This window comes from Cricetulus griseus, chromosome 5 (assembly GCF_003668045.3).
Source record: "Cricetulus griseus strain 17A/GY chromosome 5, alternate assembly CriGri-PICRH-1.0, whole genome shotgun sequence".
Classification (NCBI taxonomy): domain Eukaryota; kingdom Metazoa; phylum Chordata; class Mammalia; order Rodentia; family Cricetidae; genus Cricetulus; species Cricetulus griseus.
The window spans coordinates 53,685,491-53,708,731 of record NC_048598.1 but is presented as its reverse complement, the minus strand read 5'-3'; the positions used below and the strand labels follow the sequence as shown (position 1 = coordinate 53,708,731).

General features: G+C 47.5%; 1 protein-coding gene and 1 long non-coding RNA gene across 4 annotated transcripts in view; one reads left to right on the top strand and one right to left on the bottom strand.

Annotated features, from left to right (window-relative positions):
- The window catches only part of LOC103163026, a 35,097-nt gene extending 14,107 nt beyond the window's left edge, over positions 1–20,990 (top strand). The window contains exons 4-8 of the long non-coding RNA XR_004770267.1: positions 11,607–11,876; positions 12,770–13,020; positions 14,893–15,364; positions 16,287–16,626; positions 17,356–20,990. This is a non-coding gene — a long non-coding RNA (uncharacterized LOC103163026). The remainder of the gene's footprint in view (positions 1–11,606; positions 11,877–12,769; positions 13,021–14,892; positions 15,365–16,286; positions 16,627–17,355) is intronic.
- Positions 1–23,241, bottom strand: part of Nav1 (neuron navigator 1) — a 253,151-nt gene that overhangs the window by 116,273 nt on the left and 113,637 nt on the right. The window lies entirely within an intron of this gene.

Below are 23,241 nucleotides of genomic sequence, written 5' to 3'. Positions count from 1 at the left end.
GGCAGCTGGGGCCGCATGGGGAACCCCAACAGAGTGGGGCCTGAGGAAGATCAAGAAAAGGCCATGGGGGAATACCCAGGCCTTCCCCCAGCCCATTCTCAGCCCTCCAGAGCCTGCATTCAGCTCAGGAGCCATGCCCCTACTCCAGTGGCTGAGTCTTTGGGTCATCATTGGAATAGAAGCAAAGTCCCAGGAAAACAGAATCTTCCTTGGCCTGTGCAGGTCTACAGAGCTGTATACGGATTAAAGGGCAACACATCTTCTGATGTGGAGTGCCCTTCCCTCATACCCCACCTTTGTCTGGCTGTCCAGATGTGTCCGGACTTGTGGAAGAGTCCAACTTGAGTGTATGCTGCTACAAAAGGCACAAGTAGGTGAAGGAAGGTCACACTTTGTGGGCACAACACCACTTTGACTAGCCAGGTACCCAGACAAGGCAGAGCACAGTGACAGCCCAACACCCAGGGCCCTGGAGAGTTAGAGCCAGGAGTTAGAGGTGCTTTCCCTCCAGCTGTGTCTACAGCATAGGCACAGGGAGATATTGTCCTAGAGGGACAAATAGAATCCACCAGATGTCATTTGTTGTGTATATTCACCTCTTGAACTCATCCAGGTGTGGCCAGGGGCCTGAGCATGGCTGGCTGGCTCTGGAGATTTGGTTAGGGTTGAGAGAAAGCGACGCTTGAAGAAAGTAATCAGGAGGAGAATGGAGGGGTGCATGAGCTTGTGCATGTTCGTGAGTGTGTGTGTGAGAGAGAGTGTGTGAGTGTGTGAGAGAGAGTGTGAGTGTGTGAGAGACTGTGTGTGAGAGAGAGTGTGAGTGTGTGAGAGATAGTGTGTGAGTGTGTGTATGTGTGAGTGTGTGTATGTGTGAGTGTGTGTGTGAGAGTGTGTGAGTGTGTGTATGTGAGTATATGTGTGTCAGTGTGTAAGTGTGTGTGTATGTGTGAGTGTGTGAATGTGTGTGTGTGAGTGTGTGTGTATGTGTGAGTGTGTATGTGTGTGCGAGCGTGTGTGTGTGTGTGTGTGTGTGTATGTGTGAGTGTGTGAATGTGTGTGAGTGTGTGAATGTGTGTGTATATGAGTGTGAGTGTGTGTAAGTGTGTATGTGTGTGTGAGTGTGTGAATGTGTGAGTGTGTATGTGTGTGTGCGCGTGTGTATGTGTGTGCGCTTGCCCACACTAGTGCATGTATGTCTGTCTCTGTGTGTGTGCCTCTCTGTGTGTAGGGCCCAGGAAATATAGCAGCATTCTGGCAGAATTTATGTCACCTGTCCCTCTACTCTTGGAGGCAACTAGTACCTATTAAATGCCTACTGTGTGTCAAGTATGTCACACACTTCAGGCCCTCAAAGCTCCCACAGTAATCCTGTGAAGCAGGTTTAGGAGAGCCCATCCTGCCACGAAGAGACAGATAAGAGGTTTGCATTTGCTTTCAGCTGTGAGGTTCATGGCTAGGATTTGAACCCAATGTCATCAACTCAAATTTCAATGCTCACCGTCCCCGTCACTCTGAAGATTGTACCTAACCCATCTCTTGTTTTTAATAAGTAAGAAACAAAACAGAGCCCACAGTATTTACAGCTCTCTTTACTCATTTCCAATCACTGGCGACAGATGCACCTCTTCTTGGGGACACACTGCTGACAGTGCCACACCAGCTTTCCACTCCACTCACTCTCCCTCCTGCCTCTGCAGCCAGGGCAGGTAGTCCTGGCCATATTCTCCCTGTAAATGATCTCTGGCCTGTCTCTAGCCAGAAGCCCCAGCAGCTGGTGACCCCTGAACCCCCTCCCTAGGGTCATCTATCTTTAATGAGCAGGCTCAGGAGGGACGGGGAATCAGCTGTCTCGGCCTGGTTGAATTTCCCTCCTCCAAAGAACAAGGGACGTATGTCCCTGGTCCTGAAGGTCTTCCAGCCTTTGTGCTTAATTCCCCTACACTCCAACCTGGGCAGCTCACAGTGATGACTGGAGAACCGCTCATCTCTTCCAGTTCCTTGTGCTCATAACACCTCCCCCCCCACACACATACACCATATATATATATATATATATATATATATATATATCAAGTACTGATAGGTGGTTGCCATGGGAACAGAGGGCTAAGGTTTCACTCTTGGGGACCCCTAGTCTCTGTATGTGTGTCTCCTCCCTCATGGGGAAGACAAACTGGAGGGCACACTTAGGAGTGAGCTATTCGTGCTGAAATACCAAGCCTAGGCTGGAGCCTGGGGGATGATTTGGATGGCTTCAGACGCTTCTTTCCCCTAGACCTCAGCCACCACCTAAGGAGTCTCAGAATAAGGCCCATTCATTGAACCTGAGGCCTTTGCAACTTGAGACTTCAGCATCTCACTATGGTCCTCCGCCTAGAGTCCAAGGCCATCTGCTATAATTGGTTGAACTGGTATTCCACCCTCACATTTCCTATCCCTTGGCCAGTCCCTCACTGCCTCCTCTCATCATTGCCTGCCTGTCATTCCCACTGCTTTCTCTGAAGGGTCTTCCCTGCTTCGGTAAATGCCTGGTTCAGGTCACATCTCTTCCCAGAGCCTTCTCAGGCCCACACTGGATATCGCTTCTTCAGGTTCCAGAACTTTGTATCACCAAGTGATTGATCAAGGAGGACACACTGCACCAGGCATAATGGCACGTGTTGTTAGTTCTAGCATTTGGGAGGCAGAGGCGGGCAGATCTCTGTGAATCTGAAGCCAGCTTGGTCCAGGAAGCCAGAGGTACACAGTGAGACCTTGTCTCAAAACAAACAAGCCAGGTGGTGGTGGCACATGTCTTTAACCCTAGCACTCAGGAGGGGGAGGCAGGCAGATCTCTGTGAGTTCGAGGACAGCCTGGTCTACAGAGCAAGTTCCAGGACAGACTCTACAGCGACACAGAGAACTCCTGTTTCAAAAAAAACCAAAACAAATCAAAACAAACAAACAAGGAGTGCATGTTACCTCTGCAGTGACAGTTCCTAGTGCCCACTGCTTTTGCCTCCTGTGACACTACCCTCCTAACAACCCTACCCAATGCCAGCTGCACAGGCCGCCAAGCAGCAGGTGCCAGGAAATGCAGCTTGAATGGCAGGTCCCTGAAGAATGCAGATAGTCCTTCATCTGGCCCTTCCTCATGGTGGATATCCTATTCCTTCCTCAGAGTCCCTGTAACGACTCCACCACAGCCTGTGTATCCTTCCTGACCCAAGCCTCTTTACCAAGTAAACTGCCTGCTTTGAGGGCAGAGGCCATATACCACCCATCTTTGAATGCCCACATCTGACATGGTACTTAGGTTATAGTCAGTCTTCAGTGCAGACCAGCTACGCAAATATATCTAAGACTCTTTCTTACCTTCCTGACTCAGGACAGAAAGACTTAAGGGGGCACAGGAAGGGAAAGGAGCCCCTCGCCTTCGGTCTGCTTGAAGTATCTTGCCAGTTAAGCAGCAAGAACTCCAGAACAATTAACAAAATCTGCTGTGAAGATTACCTACCTAGAGACAATATACCTTTTATACAGGGTTATTCCAAATAGTAATGAGCCGTGGGTAAAAGGCCTGAGGGTGTATAACCTTCAACTAGGCCTTACTGCTTCTCCAGCAACAAACCTGGACATTTCACAAACAAGACTATGTGATGATGTATTTTCTATTATTTGTTAAAACCACTGGAGATCAAAATAGCAAAGCAGCCACACTAGTTAGCTATAGAAGCTAGGCTGTGGTGATACACACCTTTTATCCCAGGACTCAGCATTAAGAGGTAGACAGATCTCTGTTAGTTCAAGACCACACTGACTACAGGAAATTGATCCAATCCTAAAAGAAACGGCTCACACAAAGGTGATCTCCGCACCTGGAATCACAGGCCTTTAATCCCAGCACTAGGGGAGTGGAGACAGGAGGACATGGCTGGGCAGAGAAAGGAATATAAGGAGGAGGAGACAGGAATTAAGAGCCTTTTGCCTCTGAGGATTTGTGGAAATAGGATTGCCATTTCAGCTGGGTAAAGGTAAAATCTACTGCCTTGGCTGCTTTGTTTCTCTGACCTTCAGCTTGAAGCTTGAATCCCAATGTCTGTCTCTGGGTCTTTTATAATTCAATGTTACAAGACTACCAAAATTCTTTTACAGTTAAAAAACAAAATGCATCTTTCCTCCCTCGTGCAACCCTCATGACCTATGATTGATTATCAGCTGAAATTCTATCCAGTGCATCTCAGAAGCCACTCTTTGATTTATTTACCAAAAGAAACTCAAAATTCCTTAAAATCCCTTAGAAAAACTAACTTCAGAAACCACGGCAGTCATATGGTGACTGGTGATGGTTAAGACACTGGGTGCAACTCAGTGTGGAGGAACTCACACACATGCCTGGTGTGTGCTCTCTCATGTCCACGATGAACTAACTCCTATCAGTGTCCATGCCTGAATCCATGCTAAACTCTCTGTAAACTCCAACTCCATTGTCCACCAACTCACCCTGAAATCCTTTTCTTCTGAGCAGCAAGCATCAGCCGAGTGGAGGAAACACTTCAGCTGGATGGGCTGCAGCATGGAGCTGATACTCCCATCCTGTTCCTGCCAGGCTGGTCCTGCTCCAGGGCTCACTGCTTAACAAATGACCAAGAACAACCTTCCACCTCCCTGCCTGTCACTCTCCTGCACTGCCACCATTCCAGCCATCTCTCCAGCTCACTTTCTTCATGTGCCCTGTCCCAGGCCAACTGCCTGACCTCTGAGCTCAGTCCTCAATCTTTGCCTTCCAAACCGTGACAGGCTTTATTCCCCACAGGTGAGACTGACCACCTTGTCCCTGATTCTCTTTCTACAGGGGCCCGGCCCAGACCTCTGCCTGTGGTCCTTCCTGCAGGTAGGCTCCCAGTGAACACCCGACTTGTATAATCTCTCTCTCTCTCTCTCTCTCTCTCTCTCTCTCTCTCTCCACACACATACTCACACACCATATACATCACACTTCCCCATAACACACACACACACACACACACACACACACACACACACACACACACTCACACACACTCAAGCCTTTGTCTTCCTCTCTGACATCCCAGCCTCCGTGCTCTTTCATCAGGTACAAATCAGTGGGAAATGCCTCCCCAGACACCATAAATGCTTTTAATGGAGACCAGGAACTCCCTTTAAAGATTTTCCTCCATTTTCTAGGCCATTACAAGTTCCTGTTACCTGGGAGTCACAGAAATTGTCCCCAAGCAGGCAGACACATATATTTTACTGGACATACAACTCTTAAACACACACAGAAAAAAACTACAATAAAACTCAGTACCCAGACTTTTAAACTGAGCTATCTGTCACTCACCCTAATTCCCAGCTGTCAACGGACCTTTCCCTTAAAAAGCTTCTAAAGGACCTCACCCCCACAGCTGTTAGGCAGTGTTCTGGCTCTTGCCACATCTTCCATTTCTCACAACTCAGTACTCACCGTGTAGTCTCTCCTGCCTGTGCCTCCACATCCCTTACAAGCCAATCTGTAGTGAGATCTTCAGTGAGACAACACAAGCTCATTAAATGTTGACAAATGAATGAATGTGGTTAGGCAGTGGTGCACACCTTTAATCCTAGCACTTGGGATGCAGAGGCAAGAGGATCTCTGTGAGTTCAAGGCCAGCCTAGTCTACAGAGAGACTTCCAGGATGGCCAGAGAAACCCTATCTCAATAAATAAATAAACCAACCAACCAAACAAATAAAAAAAGACAAATGAATTAATGTATATATAAATCAATGAATGAATGAGTACATGCATGAATGAATGAGACAGCTAGGAGAAGAGATTCCAGCAAAAGATTAGCTCCACATCCATGGAATGGGGTAGGGATGAAGGAGAGGACATACAGTCCTGGAAAAGCCACAGCACGTAAATTGTGATCAATGACCGAGAACAACTCATGCTTCCCGTCTGAATTTGCTTTAAGCAGAACATTCCCCATTGCTGGCACAGGCCCCTGGTCCACAGCTGGGGAGCTGCGGGTCTGTTCCACATGCAGGTACTGGGTAAGAACTTTATGCTGGGCTGTTCTGAAAGTTCCCAGGCCACGTCCAGATTCACTGGGGCAGAGTGCTATGACCGATTAGTGGGAGATTCGGAAAACCACTCCCTTCCTTATTTACCATCCACCCACCTGGTAGGAAAGGAGGCCCAGAACTCTGTTCCTCATCCACGGACCAGGGACTGGGTGGCTTGTCAGCATTCCCTGGAGACACTCTGCCTTTGTCCATGCTATGCACCTATGCACGCTTGCCCTTCTCTTCCTCACCCATCTACCTGTGCAGAGCAACTGTCAGCACCATCACTGTGCCAGGCTCTAGGGATAACAAGTGAACAACTGAACAAAAAGGCTGCTGTCTCACAGTTCTCCCTGAGAGCCTTCTCTTACCCGCCCACCTAAAATTAACCACTCTCCTGGGCTGTGGAGCTGACCATTCAGCTGTGACTCTGTCATGATGGCTCTCAACAGAGAACAGAAATACTTCCGGAGGCACTTTTGATTGGATGTATTTCTGGCATCAAGTATGTAGTGACCGTGGATTCCACCAAACATCTAATATGCGGGGCAGCACCCTCAACAAAGGATTATTCGGCCCCAGTGTTGGTAATGCCGAGGTTGACTGTTACCATACCAGCTCCCTCTTACTTCCACTCTGCAGAGTCAAATCCTTTGAGGGAAGAATCCACGGGCCAAACATGAATGAGTTGCCGAGAGTCTAGAAACTCCAAAATTAAATGCTAATGTTATACCTGTGTATAATGTTTGTTTTCTGGGAAGAAGAATGCGAGAACAGGCTAGCTGAGAGCTACGAAGCTGGGCCTTGGGCAGCCCTGTAAGGAAGCCTTACAGTAAGGAGTATACAGACACTTAGCAGGCAAAACCCACAGCCCAGATGCTTTGAGATACTTAGCTGAGCATCCACCGACAGTCCCATGAGTGCTCACACCTCCCTCGGAACGTGGGCAAACTGAGCTCCACAGACAAAAGCCTACTCATTGCCTTCGCCTTGGTAGCTCCTACAAAAAGGAAGACAAGGGATTCCAAGAGATGGGCAGGGGTCTTGGTAGGTACGTTGGGATTATCTGCCTCTGGGAGCTGGTTAATCCCCAATTGATCGTAGATCTCGCCTCCTTTCTCCTCATGACTCCCTGGATAAACTGAGGCCTCAAGCTCAGGGTTAGAAGTGTGTGGAGAGCCTCATACCCAGGCCCCACCTCTGCTGCTCCCCTGACCAGCCTCCTTAACAGAGATAGGATTTATCAATGTGAGAGGCAATTTCACTCTATCATGTCAGGGACAGGGAAAAGAGATAAAAGGACATTTGACTCCCTGCTGTCAGCCAGGGATGCTAATGAATCCTTTGCTTCCGAAGACGATAATCGGACGGAATAATTCATCGCTAGAGATTAATTGGACTAATTGTGTTGGCTCTCAGAATCCCCTGTATAATTATTTGTACTGGGCCAATGTCAGTGATAATCATGTGATAGGAGTCTCTTCCCCTATGGGAACATCCCACAGAACAGGATGCCTGGGTTTGAATGGGCAGGTGTAAATGACACAGACAGCCACGTTTCAGCTCTGATCCAGTCATGAAATGCCTGTGTTTTGTGTTTTAATCCTTTATTCAGGGAAATAAGACCATCTGTTAAATCCCAAATCACCTTCTACATTCCTTCATTTCCTTCTCATTTGTCACCACCTCCCAGTCCTTTTGGACTGATATCGCTCTTAGGAAGAGTTAGTCCTGCTCCAGGCACACCTAATGTGCTTTGTCTCCTTAACACAACCCTCTCCACCCACCCCACCAAGGAGCTGAGAGCCCAGGCCCAGCAACAAGGCAAGCCCTGCTCTGTTCTGTTTAGCCACACTTCTACAATATCTCCATATTTAAGTGAGCAATCTACCGCCAAGCTCTATCAAAACAAAGCTTGAATAGCTCGCAACCCACGAGCCATCATAACTCCATGTTCTGTGGCAATTAGATACACTATGGCCAGGTGGTCTCTTTGGCCAGTGGTGCACAGGTGAACTGGGAACATGCTACTGAGACAGGGAGGGGAACATGGGGATCCCTGCTCCCCATCTGCCCATGTTTGAGGATAGGGTTTGGAGAAATGGACTTCTCACCTTACCTTCCCTGTCCATGAAAGAAGCTGAGCTTCAAGAAAGAATAAACTGATTGTCTTTGAACTTTGATCCAAGATTCAGGGCTGGGTAGACTAGTATAGCTTTACAATAGATGGTTATAAGCTAAATTCCTGACTGCTTAATGACTGTGTTGAGCTTAAGCAAGGATCTTTATGTTCAAAAGTCTCATCTTCTTTCATGGTAAATGACGTAATTACATTTACTTTTCCCGAAGATGCAATTAGCTAGCACACATTAAGTACTAGTACAGGGCCTGCTATCTGGTAGGGACTCAAATGCTATCATTGATGTTACTGTAATTATCCCATGCAGGGAAGCAATACCTGCTTCTCTTTGGTTACAACCTGGTTGTCTCCCAAGGGTCCTCAGCCCTGAGCTCTTGTTAGTCCTACAAGGATCTGGGGAAGGACACATAGTAGATATGTACTAGGCCAAGAGCTTCTTTCTAGTTCTCCCCCTTACAGTGAGGAGCAATTGTTAAAAACCCTTGCAAGATGGCTACCCAGATTCAGTCAGCAAAATAAAATCCTTAGATGGAAGACCAGTGGTCATTCCAAGTAACAGTTCATGTAATTGTAGCTATCTTGGTAAAGGAAACCTTCCTGATGTACTCACACACAGACCTCTGAAGAGAGGATGAACATTACCAAATTTGTAAGGAGCTGAAAGGTTTCTGTTAATGGGTAACTATGCATAATCAAAAATGCATTGGGAGACAGGAAGGAGCTTGGGAACTGAGTGGCAGAGCAGCTGTCGACGGAGCTTTGTGCTGTGGCAGCAAGTGAGCCTCCTCCCGTCATCAGCGATTCCTGCTGTGGACAGGGGCACCAGAGCGCAATCTGAGGCTGGCAAGAGAGGTTGGGCAATTCTCCAGGAAGAAAAAGATGTTTGCTGCCCAGAAGCCAACTTAAGAGCTCTTTAGGAAGCAAAGGCAGCCAGATAAGTAGCAAAAAGAAAGCCTACCCACAGAGGCTTTGACAGTGGGCAGTTGGTGCAGGGTGGCGACACCAGGCAGATGGAAGTAAATGCAACCTTGCAACAAAGTCATGAGGTTTTAAATATAAGGAAATTAAGTTAGGAAATGCTGGCGATATGGACAAAGTATCCGGGGGCTGGAGAGATGGCAACAGTTAAGGGCATGGGTTCTTGCAGAGGACCTAAGTTTGGTTCCCAGCACCCAAATCTGGAGGCTCACAATGCTAGCTCCAGGGATCAGACTTCTTTTAGCCTTCCCAGGCACTTGCACACATATGTATCCCTCTTAGCACAATTAAAAATAATAAATCTTTTCTTTAAAAAAAAAGTATCTAGTAGCCAGCCGGTGGTGGTGCACATGTTTAATCCCAGCACTCAGGAGGCAGAGGCAGGTGGATCTGTAAGTTCAAGGCCAGCCCGGTCTACACTGTGAGTTCCAGGACAGAAAGGGCTACATAGAGAAACCCTGTCTCAAAAAAAAAAAAAAAAAAAAAAAAAAAAAAAAAAAAAAGTTCTAGTGAAGCTCACAGTGGGGCATTTCAAGGCCAGAAGCTGGAGACTTGTTCCCCAAATATTCAAAATGGAGTGAAACAGCTATTTGGGAAGCTGAATTAGGAGTAAGATGAGTTCCAGGCCAGGCTGGGCTATACAGTGAGTTCGAGGCAAGCCTTTAGAAATTAGTAAGACTTTTTCTGAGGGAAAATATATATATATATATATATATATATATATATAATATATATATATATTAAAGGGGTCAGGGATGCAGCTGACCAGTGAAACACTGTCCCACGCTCAATTCTCTGTACCATTAAAACAAAACACCCAAAACCAGACAGAATCTTTGAATTTCCTAAAGCTTAATTACATTGCTTACCGAACACTTTAACTAAATGAATTGGTACATTGGTGAGGACATAGGGAAGGCATGAGGGAGAATTTTGGAACATGGTGCACTATGGGGAGAGAGCAAGGACCTCTGCAAAGGAAAATCTGGAGGGTTGAAGAGGGGCTGATGCAGGAGAGGGGGGTGACAGTGATGAGTACCAGTCACACTTGTACTTAGGGCCAACATTCTCCAACACCCCTCTCTCCTTTAGGAAGGGCTCTGTTGATTTGCAGAAAAGTCTCTGGCACCATTCTGCAGAAATCAAGTCCAGCTGTGTTCAGGGGTGTTTTGGTTCACAGCAACCTTCAAGACACAAGGTCAAGGGTTTCCTCTTGTGTGAGTGACACATCCGCACAGTTCCAGCCCAGGGCATTCAGAAGAATGGGCCGAGCACACCGTGGATTCTGGGTGCTCAAGGCCTGCTCTGCCAGAAACAGGCTGGGTTTCCTGGACCTGTTTTTCACTCTTACGATAAAATCATTCCAAGCTTTGTAGCTTCTACTGGGAGACCTATCCATGCCTTGATTATCACCTCATGGAAATGAAGTACTGGCTGCAGGGCCAAAGGGATGGGCAGGGATTGTCATTGAAGATTCTCCTTCGGGCTATGGTAATGGATCCTAGACACTCTGGCTTCATCCCAGGAAGTATCAGGTGTTCAGGAAGCCAGATAGGGGTGGAAATTAACAGATACACCCAAACATGGGTTAATAGACACCTTGGCAGGACTACAAGCTGTTTCCTTCCAGAATCACCTAATCTGCCTCACAGCCTCAGGGCTGGGAAACACAGGCATGGGTCTGGAAATCCTGAACATACAGGAAGGGGCAGATGCAGAACAGCACGGTTCAATTCAACAAACACTAGAACTCAAGATAAATGTTTCTCAGCCTTTAGACAGTGTTTAGCCTAATCTTCAAAGATCATGGTTCCAAAAAATGGTATTTGAAATTCCCATTTTGTATACTGACAAAATATTAATATTTACAAACCTGTTTTATTTGCTTTCTTGTTTGTATTTTTCAAGACAGGGTTTCTTTATGTAGGCCTGGCTGTCCTGGCACTCACTCTGTAGACCAGGTTGGCCTTGAACTCACAGAGATCCAGCTGCCTCTGCCTCCTGAGTGCTGGGATTACAAGTGTGTGTCACCACCACCTGGCAAAAACTTAGTGTTTTAAAAAGCTACATAAAGGAATGATTAGAATGAACCACATTATACTAGATTAGGGTTGGAAAAGTCTATATTAGTTGATGTTTATTTATACATCAAGCTAATACCTACTCACATATTACTATAGATCATTTATCATAGAGACATGGTCATACAGATACACATCCTTCTAATTTCACCAACTGGAAGGACCCAGAAGCAGCAACATTTTAGTAGCAATGAACACACCCCGATCATAGGTCTTAGCTTCTAATGCCTCCTCCAATCAAAGCAACAAGGGTTCTTTAGAGAAATGGCTGATTCTTGGAGCACTGAGGCAAAGAATATAGCAAATGAGTGTAGAGAATGTTATAGGGCCAGATGATAAAGAAATTTAATATTTCAGAGGTAGAAGCAGCAAGCAGAAATGGGTCGGATTTGGTGAGCGATTGAACAAATGCAGGAGACAGAGAGACAAAGGAGAAACGGTAAGAGAGCTGCAGGACAAGCCAGCCTGGCCAGTCTAGATGGGAATCCTCCACCATTTCCTGGTTTATCCCTAAGGATCAAGACTGTTGCAGAATTCTCCAAACCCCCACCCAGCAAAATGAACAGCACAATAAACTCAACCTCATCTATCAATTGAGAAATACACTGCTGGACTACATCTCAGAGGGTAAGAGAAATACCGAAAGTCCATGCTGATATACAACAAGCACTCAGTAAATAAGTAGGGAAAACTGTGTGTGTTTGTGTGTGTGTGGCACACGCCTTTAATCCCAGCACTTGGGAGGCAGAGGCAAGTGGATCTCTGTGAGTTCGAGGCCAGCCTGATCTACATAGTGAGTTCCAGGACAGGCTCCAAAGATACACAGAGAAATCCTGTCTTGAAAAACCAAAACCAACCAACCAACCAAATAAACAAATATATAGGGAAAACAATCTTCCCTACAGAAGAATCACAATAATTTATGCATTTGATCTATATAATGATGTGAACCAGTACTCAGTGTCCTGTCTCCTTCTCTGTACCACAACCAAGCACAGCCTCTTTGGGAGGCACAGAATGGAGCAGTCAGAGACCAAACTCCCTTCCCATCACTTTTCTAGTGCAAAGACTTCAAGCAAATCACATAACCCTCTCGGTCTCAGTTTCCTCATCAGCAGGAGGAGGACAAAAAGCATTCCAACCTTGTAGGCTTCTCGCATGGAGCCAATAAATGTAATGCGCTCAGAATAGTTCAGATGCATAGTAAGTGTGCAATAGCACTCAACAATTGATTAGCCTGGCCTGGAGGCAATCAGGACGCAGGTGCCAAGAATGAAGAGGTCAATGGAGACAGAAGAAGGTAAAAGGCAGGTGACAGTCAGGCTGGGCATGTAGCTCAGTGGTACAACATTTGCACAGTGTATGCAAGGCCCAGGGTTCCGACCCTATCAGAGAAGGGTGAGCAAGGAGGAGAAAGGCGGAACAAAAGGAAACAGCACAGTGCTTGCTTGGTACAGGAGGCCCTCAGGGATGGCCGCCAGAGAGGATGGAGTTATGCTGAATCTCTGTGCCCTTCACAGGTGGGAGGAGCTTCAAGCCGCCACTTGCCTCCAGGTGCTTCACTTCCCCAGATGCACACTGCTAATTGCAAGCCCCCAGGTTCTTGTTCTCCAAACACCTCCACCCGCCTTGGGAGACAAGTTGTGAATGAGACCACTACCCAGCTTGGCTAAGGGAAATGTGTGGAGAAGACCAGCTGCTGCCCTCTGCCGCAACGCGGGAGGGCAGTGAAGGAGGGGCTTTATTTGGGTGACTGCCGAAGCAGGCAGAGGTAAGGTACATGGCAGCCTCCCCCAGGGGCTAACCCCCACCGGCAGCCCTCAGCTAGTCAACACCCGAGTTTCCCCACCTCAGTCTCCGCTAGAACATCCTCCTCCCCTGCATCCTGGCTGGAAGCAGATGGTGGGGAGGGGCTGCCAAACCCTGCCTTACACCCCTGGGCCTCTCCCCACTGCTGGCAGGTCCTTCCTTGAGGCTTTTCAGTTTGAGATAAGTGTGCAAAGCTTCAGCTGGGAAGGAGACATGGAGGGAGGAGGCGCCCTGAGACTGAACAAGCGGTGAGATTGCGAGTGGGTGGTAGGAAGCAATGCATTTACAGGGATGAATGGAGCGCGCCACTGTGGGAAGCAGCCTCTTCTTCTGGAGGCTGGATGAAGTCATAAAGCTAAACAAAATCGCGATAAAGTTACTCCTTCCGTACACTTGCTTTCCTTCCTTCCTCCTTAAAGGCACTGTAGCTTCTACCATCATTGCCAGGGAGTTAATAAGGGCTAGCAGGGGTGGGGAGTAGGGGGTGTAGTTCAGTTGGCAAAGAGCTTGTTGCACAACATGAGGAGCTCAGCTCCACCCCCAGACTCCACATTTTTTTTTTAAGATTTTATTTATTATGTATACAATGTTCTGCCTGCATGTATGCCTGCAGGCCGGAAGAGGGCACCAGATCTCACTATAGATGGTTGTGAGCCACCATGTGGTTGCTGGGAATTGAACTCAGGACCTCTGGAAGAGCAGTCAGTGCTCTTAACCTCTGAGCCATCTCTCCAGCCCCAGACTCTACATTTTAAGAATGTGCAGGCTGGTGGTAAGCATTTGTAGTCCTGGCACCAGGAGAGCGAATACAGGTGGATCTGTAGGTGCTGGCTGTCCAGCCTACCTAGCTCATTGGATGAACTCTGTGCTGGTAAGAGACTCTGTCTCAGAAAATCAGGTGAACAGCACCTGAGGAATGACACCTGAGATTGACATCTGGCCTCTATGTGCATATATACACAGATGAATACACACACACACACACACACACACACACACACACACACACACACACCAAACAAAACCAAGAACGTGCGGTTCAAATATGATTGCACTGGTTACCAACTCTTCATAGCAGATAAAAGCTTTCTCTGTGTCTCAACATCAATGCTGGTTAGTTTTTGTTATGCTAACACAAACTGGGGAATTGAGGAAAGCCTCCAAGAGTTTGATCTGTGGGATAATTTCTTGGTTAGTGATTGATGTTGGAATGCCCCCCCACCCACCAGCTGTGGGCAGTGCCACCTCTGGGTAGTCCTGAGTTATATGAGAAAGCAGGCTGAGCAAGCAAGGGAAACAAGCCAGTGAGCAGCACTCCTCCTTCCAGCCTCCAGGTTTTCCCCTTAGGCTTCCCTCAATGATGGCTCTAAACTGGAAGATGAAATTAACCCTTTCTTACCCAGTGCTTTTGAGAAGCTAAATAGGGCAGCGTCCTCCAACCCTATTTATAAAATGGAGGCAGAAGCAACTGTCTCAGAATTATGCTGTACTAACCATTGCCTGGTTTGGGACAGTGACTTAATATGCAGAAGGAATTGCACCATCAGCCATTGCTGGCTCTTTTCCAGGCTCTCACGGACCATTCAGGATGGTCAGAAGGCCTGCTTGCAGTAGGGGCTTTAGCTGAGAAGTCAGAGACCTGGGTTTGAGTCCTAGGAAGAGGCATGAACTCAGCGGTTTAAGTTCAGAATGCAGCTCCCATGTCTGCACTGGAACAATACTCACAATGCCTACTACAGGGGGAGTATGAGACAATGAGAATACACATGGTGGGGGACATTGTTTTTTGTTTTTTTTTTTTTTAATTTGGGTCTCTGTGTATTTAACTTCCCAGTTCCCTGGGGTCTTCAAGGACACTGAGTAGGAGCAAGAAGCAGAGCCAGCTGTGTATCTGGTGAAAGTTTCCAGCTCTTAAGGAGATTTGGAGGCTGAGAAGAGACTACCCATGAGAGAAGATTCGAGAAAGCAAGATTCTCTTGGTTCTGGAAGGAATGGAGGCCCAGGAGTGAACAGTCCAATTACATCCCCACACTGTAGGAGTAGTTAGTGCAAAGCAGAAGACAATGGATGTGGGCTCCTGGCTTGGCAAAGAGTGCCACGTCCATAGCATTCTAGAAAGAGAGCTCAATAGCCCTAACTGTAACCCTACCTACTAGAGTGCTGTTGTGGGTCTGTGAGCTGAGGAAGGCTGCAGAGGTAAAAACACATGCTCTCCAAGCCCCACCTAAACTCTCCTGGTCTGGATGTAAGCCCAAGTAGGGGGAAAGGACCACAGAAATTCTGAAATGAAACATCTTGGCCTTCAGGTAGGTAAGGGCTCAGAATAAGGATTATGTGGACTTGGCAACTTAAAGGTATCTGTTGAGTGTCCAAGCTTGTGGGCTGATATCCACATGTATAACACAGAGTCCAAAGTTTTAAAAGTGTAGAGTGCCAGAAACAAGGTCTATGACATGATCATTAATTACCTAATTATTTTGGCATAAAAATGCTTGACAGGAGAGGAATAGGGGAAGTTCAAAAGAGCCAGGAAGAATTTGGATTGGAGCCCTTCAGAAACTGTGTCTCCTTTTGGCAGAGCTGGCTGAGCACTGGGAGGGGCGGGGGGGGGGGCAGAGGAGGGGTGTCAAACAACAAAAGCTCCCAGGCCCTGGCCTTGCTCAGTTAGGGCAGTTCTCCCCAGAGCTTCCCGGGCAAGCCAGCTTTGTCCCCTAAGTCTTACTGATTCTTCAGTTCAGTCTGGGAGGTTCCAGGAGACGCACACCAGGAGATACAGCTGGGCCTGTATCCTAAAAGCCTAATATGTGGCCTCCTCAAAATTCCTGTAGCTTCATTCTAGTCTTGGGGGTGGGGGTAGGGATCCCTGAGTCCTGAAACCTGAGCCAAGCCTGGCTTAAGTAAGTGCAGCTTTTAGGAGAGTTTTCTCAGGCTACAGCTTCCGGAGGGCAGGAGGGAAGGCCTCAGAGGGGTCGGGGTCTCCAGGGTAGAGTTCACTGCTCTCCCTGTTGACCTTCCTACCCTGCAGGTGGTGTTCTCACAGGTCTGCAGGAGGCTTCCAGGTCTGCCAGGGTTCACTAACAGCCTCTCTGAAAAGAGGCTTGGCATCATCCATTTGGTGAGGGAGAAACTGAGGCCTAGGATGGTAAAGAATGCATTCTTCTAATTATGAATGACAACTGCTGGCCCAGACCATGGAGACAATCAAATGTTTCTTTCTTTTCTTTTGAGGTTCCTCTCCTACCCTTCGATTTCAGAAAATTGTCCAATGGTTCCACCAGGGCAATGGCCCATCCCACAGTTTGCTCAAGTACCACCATACTGTAGGTGGAGCCGGGGAAAAGACGGCAAGAGGTGGGCCATGAAATTCAGACACCCTGTGTCTCATCTGGTGTCTACTGTGAGGCAATGGAAGAACAGGATTGTCTGTAGTGGCTCTCAGCATGCCCAGTGTCTGTGTGGCTCTCCCAGTATCATGACAAAGGGATCTTCGAGTCTCCACATTGAGCTTATGATAGGCCACCTTTGACAAGAAGGTCCTGTCAGCAAAGAGACTATGAGAGACGGCTGGGTGAGTGCCAGGAGTCTCAGGCAGGAGCAAGGCTACAGAGGTGCATGAATTTTGCAGATTTCATGGTGTTGCTGAGGAGCAGACCTGGCACTCGCCAGGGAAATGGGAGATGTGTTTTGCCGAGGATGCCCTCTGGGAGTGTTCCTGGTAATACTAGTATTATTTCTCAGAAGTCCCTGGCTAGGCTCTGGCTCTCCCACCATTTCAGGGAGGAACTCGAAGAGGCATAGAACAGAACCCTGGGAAGTGCAGCACTGCTACAAATGGTCCCCACCATCCTTCTCAGCTGCAACCAGTCCCCCAAAATACTTTTTGATTTTATACATGTTTCCATGGCAACCCAAGTCCCCATCAGCCAGAGAGTTACCATGGTGAATTCTCTTGGCTCTGTCCACAACTAAGGCAGGCTCTGTTCCTTAGCTGGCAAGCTAGGCTCACAGGGAGTGAGGTGAAGAGAGAACCGGGGCTGGAGCTGGCCATGGGCACTCAGGGAGTCTGCTAACACCTGCTTGGACCTAGTAGGGCGGTCTCAGAGCAGTAATTGACCTGGTTTCCAACAAGCTTGAGAAACACTGGTGCAAGCTGTCTAAAGTCCTCAGTCCTCCCTCTAGTCACTGACAGCACTCTCCCCCCAGATGGCACACCCCTGTAGCTGCTTCTCCCAGCTGATGTTTTCCTTGTTTTGAACTTCTCTAAGAATCTATCTCTAATTCAATCTGTCTTCCACAGCTCCAGTCCTCAGCACCCTCCTGGCATTTCCAGTCTCAGTTAACAGTGTCCAGACAGCTCCTGGCCGATAGTCCATGTCTACGCCCTGAGCAGAGTTGGTATTCAACTGCAGTGTCATAGCTGCATCCACAGACCTGTGCCTGTGTCTCTCCCTGAGTGTCTGCCTAGGTCCTCTCTTCCCCCAGTAGGTTAGGGACTCTCTGTGGGCAGGGCCTGTTTCTTTGCTCTGCATTTCTGTGCTGAGCCTGGCTGAGGATTCAGAGTGTTGGGAGCTGAGAGTGGACCACACTGGAGGTGGCTGATAGCAATGGGCCTAACACTTCCACTTGTGAAGAGGAGGAGAGAAAGATGTGGTTGAGTCTCACTTTAGGAGAGGCTAGGAATAACTACGAACTCTGCTTCAGGGGCTGGAAAGATGGCTCAGCAATTTGGAGCACTTGTTGCTCTTGTAGAAGACCCATGTTTGATTCCAGACACCTACACATGGTGGCTCACAACCATACCTAAATCCTGTTCCAGGGGCTCCAACCTCCTTTTCTGGCCTCCTCAGACACCAGGCACACGTGCGACACACATACATACACACAGGCAAAACACTCAAGAAGAATTCTGCCTCAGCCATTCCATCGTCTCCCATTGTTCCTGGTGCTCTCCAGCATTTGATCATCTCTAGCTACTATGCCAAGAGAAGGAACAGAAGTGAAATCTGGTACGTGTGTGCCTCCCACGACTCTCCCTTACAAATGCACTCTTGTTTTACTCATATATGCCACGGCCCATCTGGGGGTCTTGTCTGCCCACATGCAGGAAGCCTTGGACTCCAATCTTAAGAGCAACCTACAAAATATGGGGACAAGATCTGAATTTTTTTTTTAACTTTTGTTGCATTCTCACAGAGCCTAAAACAATGCATTCATTAAAAAACAGCGAGAGTGTATGATTAAACTCACTTTTTTTTTTAGCCTGTGAAAAGTGTTATTTCTAAAATTAACAGCAGTACTTCTGAAAAGCCAAGAATCAGGCTTGTATTTGACCCTAATGCCTGTTGGCCAGAAGAGCTTTGGAACACCACTGTTCACTCCATCAGGCTACAGAAACAACAGAGCACAGGTACCTGGGCATCTCTGGGGCTATGAGCTCATATAGCAGAACTTTTTTTGTAGTATGCATATCAGACCTGCCTTCCGGGATGCAGAATTCAGCTCTCACTATAGAGACACAGGTTACCGAGCTCTTAAAGTGCCCCAACTGTCCCATTTGCAGGCCCACTTTGTTTCTGTGGCCTCTTGGCCCCCAGACACCTATGTTAAGGCTACAGGTGTCTGGAGTACGATCACTCATGGTAGTGGGCTCAGATAAGTAACCTAAGCCCCATGTTCCTCCACTTCCTGCTTTTCAAGTGTGAATTCTGAGGACAGTAAGCCATGTTTTGTAGTATTGTGAGGATTTGTGGACCTACTATGCAAAGGTAACCCAGCAATGCCTAGCACAATGCAAATGTTCTAATATCTAAAGTCTGGGTAAACTGGCCTCACAGCCAGTTCCCAGGGACCTCTGTGTTGTGTCCTGAGGAAAGGAGAAGTAACATGAAAAGGAGAGAGGGCACTGCTCAGGGTAGGGATGAGAAAAGATGTGGAGGTCAGGATGACAAAGCTAGTCTTATGTTACCCACCTTTCTTTCATAAACTGGGGCTAAACTTCATGCAGATTCAAGAGCCTTCTAAGGGCTCTACCTCAGGCCTACATGACATGACTCACCAGAGATAAAGGCCAGTGACTAGATAAAGGACTATGACTAGTGGTATGGTTCCCAATGGGATCTCCTAGACAAGGGCCCCTTTGTGGCCAAGTCCACTGACCAGACAGTTGGTATACTGTGTGAGGAATGCACCGTGTCCAAAGAGGTCCCCCTCCCCCCACCATCCACACAACTGTGTCTTCTGTTGATGACAAGTACCCCCATCCCAGCAGCAACTAGGAAGAATGGAGCAAATAACCTCTACTTGGAAGAGATGCATAAGCTGAGGACCCAGGAGGTAAAATGAGTTGTTCAGGGTCTCAGAGAAACACTGTGGACCAAGTGTACAGTCCTTGCTATTGGAAGAGCTTGGTTTACCATCTCACCTGTGTCATGCCAGCAGAGGTGGGTAGGGAGGCAGGTACAGGGTGGTCAGTTATGTACAAGGGTGCTTTAACATGTGGGAGCTCTCAGTTGAGCTCATAAAAAACTGAGTGGAGTAAATGTCAATAAGGCAACATGGAACACCAAAATGTAACATGAGTCACATGGGGGGCAATAGTATCCTCCTGGAAGTCAAGGGTCAATTACTATTATTATTCTTTAATCTTGTATATGTATGATGTGTGTGTTTGAATATGGGTGGGTGTCAGCCATAGTACATGTATGATGGTCAGAGGACAACCTCTGGTGTTGGGCCTTCCCTTCCACCTTCAGACCGTGCCTCTATTAGTGACCACTACATACGCCAGGCTGGCTGGCCCACTAGCTTCCAGTGATTTTCCTATTACTGTCTCAAATCCTTGTAGAGGGCCTGGGATTACAGATACCTACACTACGGTGCCTCACTTGTACATGGGTTCTAGAGATCCAAATGCAGGTCATCAAGTTTGTTCTGCAAGCACTTTACCTACCAAACCATCTCCCCAGCCCCTCAGGGACCAATTCTACACTTCTGTGATCTCAATCATGGTCTTGGCTCAGTCAAACTTGTTGCCTAAGTAAGTGAACTAAGGCTCTTTGGGGGCTACATTTAACTCTTCTATTTGGGCACATGTGCGGTGGCCATGATCTACATCACAACTACCCAGCTCTAAGAGTACCACACTAGCCTTTTCCGAGACTCGAGATGGCATAACGGCTGTAGCCCTCACTATCACCACCACCACCAAATGCCTCTGCAATCACCATCACCCAAACCATCTTACCCTCCTCACATCCCTCATTTTTCTACTATCATCCCATCACTGGTCATCACCATCAGCACCATCACCATCACCATCACCATCATCACTATCTCTAACGCCACCACCAACCATCATTGTCACTCTCACTGCTGCGGCCATTGCCATGGTCTTCACCACATCTTCCCACTTCCGACAGTGTGATTGCCTCTCCTTCTTCCCTGAGTTCAGTTTGTATGAATCTTGTGGACTGTAAGTTCAGTTAAAATTACTTGGTTTTTTGACAAATGGCATTATTACTAGAAAAGTTGAGGATTTTGTAGTTTTTAATCAAACGTACATGCTTTACATATAAGAAACTTATGTATAGGCAAAATAAAGTTTGTCAGTTTTATTTTTAAGTGAATATGAAAAATACACATATATATGAAAACTTTAATGAATGGGAGCACAAATGATCACATCTTGTCACTGAAGACCTTCTGTGGGGTCAGAGGACAAGTTCTCTAGGACCACGGACTCTGTTCTTCCCAGAATTCCCCTGGCAGGTTGCTCAGCTTCTCTACTTTGATTGTCTCCCTGGAGCTTATTCATGGCCCTGATGGGGAATGTCCTTCTGTATATGTTTATCTTATTGGTTGTTGAATAAAGCACTGTTTGGCCAATGAAGCAGAAAGATAGTTGGGACTAGGAGTTGAGGAGGATTCTGGGAAATGTAGTAAAAAGAAGTCTTGTGATACAGGCAGGAAGTGACATAGCAAGCAGACTCATATATAAGCAGGGACAAGAAGGAAATCGTCCTCTTTCTCTTCCTCTTGCTCTCTGCTCTGGAGTCCCATGTGACCGCCAGGTGAACTGTGTCCTCCATAAGATAAGTCTTATGATTATGGCTGATAGTTAAGACTGAGCTAGCAGATGAGAAATCCTAGTCATTGGCCAAGCAGCATTTGTACCTAATATAAATCTGTGTGTGTTACTTGGAACCTTAACGTGGCGGCAGGGCTCTGGCGGATTGAGTAAAGACTTATAGTTACAAAATGGTGGCGGCAGGGCTCAGGCAGCTTCGGCAGAAAGACTTATCGTTACATGGCCCCCCAGCTCTCACATCTGCACTGTCTTCCCCTTTCTCTGGAGCATCATGCTGTCACTTGAATGGCTATGACAGTCTTGGAGTCTTCCAGGTAGGAATCTATTTACTCCCCCATTTACTCTTCAACAGCAGCCTGAGTGGCTTTCACAAACACAAACCTGATTTTATTCCTCCTCTTAAAACCTTTCCTGGAACCGGGTAGTGGTGGTGCATACACCTTAATCCCAGCACTTGGGAGGCAAAGGCAGGTGGGTCTTTGGGTTACAGGCCAGCCTGGTCTACAAAGTGGGTTCCAGGACAGCCATGGCTACACATGTCTCATAAAATCAATAAAAACAAACAAACCAAAACCAAAAACCAAACACACCTTTCCTCTCCTTCCACTGGGCTGGGGTAGGGGTGGGGCATTCAGAATCTTGATCCTAACCTATAAGTCCTCGCTTATTCCAGACCCTGCCCCTAGCCACCCAGCCTCAAGTTGCACCTCTTCTGCCTTGGTGACCTGCTGCTTTCCATAAATACTTGAACTCACTTAGACATCAGTACCGCTTGTTGCTTTACCTGGTTAGTTTCTGCCCAGCCACAGGGCCCTGGTTGACCATCTCCTGCTCCAAGAAGCCCTCACAAGCCTTGTAACCTGAATCAGTGTACTTTCTAATTCTCCTCCAGGCTTGTGTTTTGTGAACCAGAATGGAGGAATTATGATTAGTTCTAGAGGGCTGGGTATAGGCAAGGAGACCTGGAGGATTGCCAGGCTGGACAGTGAGTCAGGACTGATGAGCCAAGAAATCCAAAAGGTCACTGTCCTAGCAAACAGCTAGCTCTCTAGCCTAAAGGTTCTGAGATGCCTGGTAGCAAACACCACATTTCATCCTTAAAATGCCTGGCCCACTTGCACCCAAGCACAGAAGATGCAAAGATCACTAGGACAGCAGAGCAGGGATGATGGCAGCTGTAGGTGAGGCCAAGGCACTGTGAGCAGGCTAAAAACACAGAATTTCCCCTGCCTACTCTGAAAGATGGCCTTGGACATCTGCAGACTTGGTCTCATCTCCTGCACCCCACTTTCACAATCCTTGCTTTCCTCCAGAGGGAAACTGAGTCAGTTTTCTATTCCCAGGAAACTTCAGTGAGGGGGTAGGATATGAAACTCAGTTTCTTGGATTTGAGGCCATAGTCTATAACAGAACTCACACTGGCCCATCCAAGGCTATTGGGGCCTTTGTCCTGCTCCGGGGTGATCTCATTTCCCTACACTTGGGACTGTTGCCAGCAGAGGTTCCTTCATCAACATCTCAGGTCCTGGTGAGCATTATATGAACGTCTGCGGGTAGGAGAAACTGTGGAGTGATTTTTAAAGAGTATTTATGAGGTTCAATAGCCACAGGGAGGGAGGGAGAATGTGCTTATCACTCTGTCCCAAACCTCAGTGGGTACATTTTTAAAATGTGCACACCAGGCCAGCAGCAGCCATTTGCTGAGGTTACAGGCTGCATGTCCTCCCTACCCCAGGGTGACTGCCTAAAACAAATGTCATGGGACAGGAACGGAAGTCAGAGATCTGGATCTAGAGCTTGTGTCTCCCACTCATGGGTTGGGTGACTTGAGGCTAACTGTACTTTTGGGCACCTCAGTTCCCTCTCCTGTTGAACAGGAGATTGGATGGTGTTCACTGAGATCTCATCCTACTCTGACAGCCTTGGGTCATCTTCCAGAGGGGGAACTCATCCCACACCTTCATCTAAAGGACGTGCTGTGTGTGCCGAGGTAGAACACCCTAACTATACAACCAAGTAGGGAAGTGGGGAAGCAGATTACACTGGATCAGGAAGATGGGGATTGTTGGATCAGGAATCAAGGGAACTCAAGTGAGG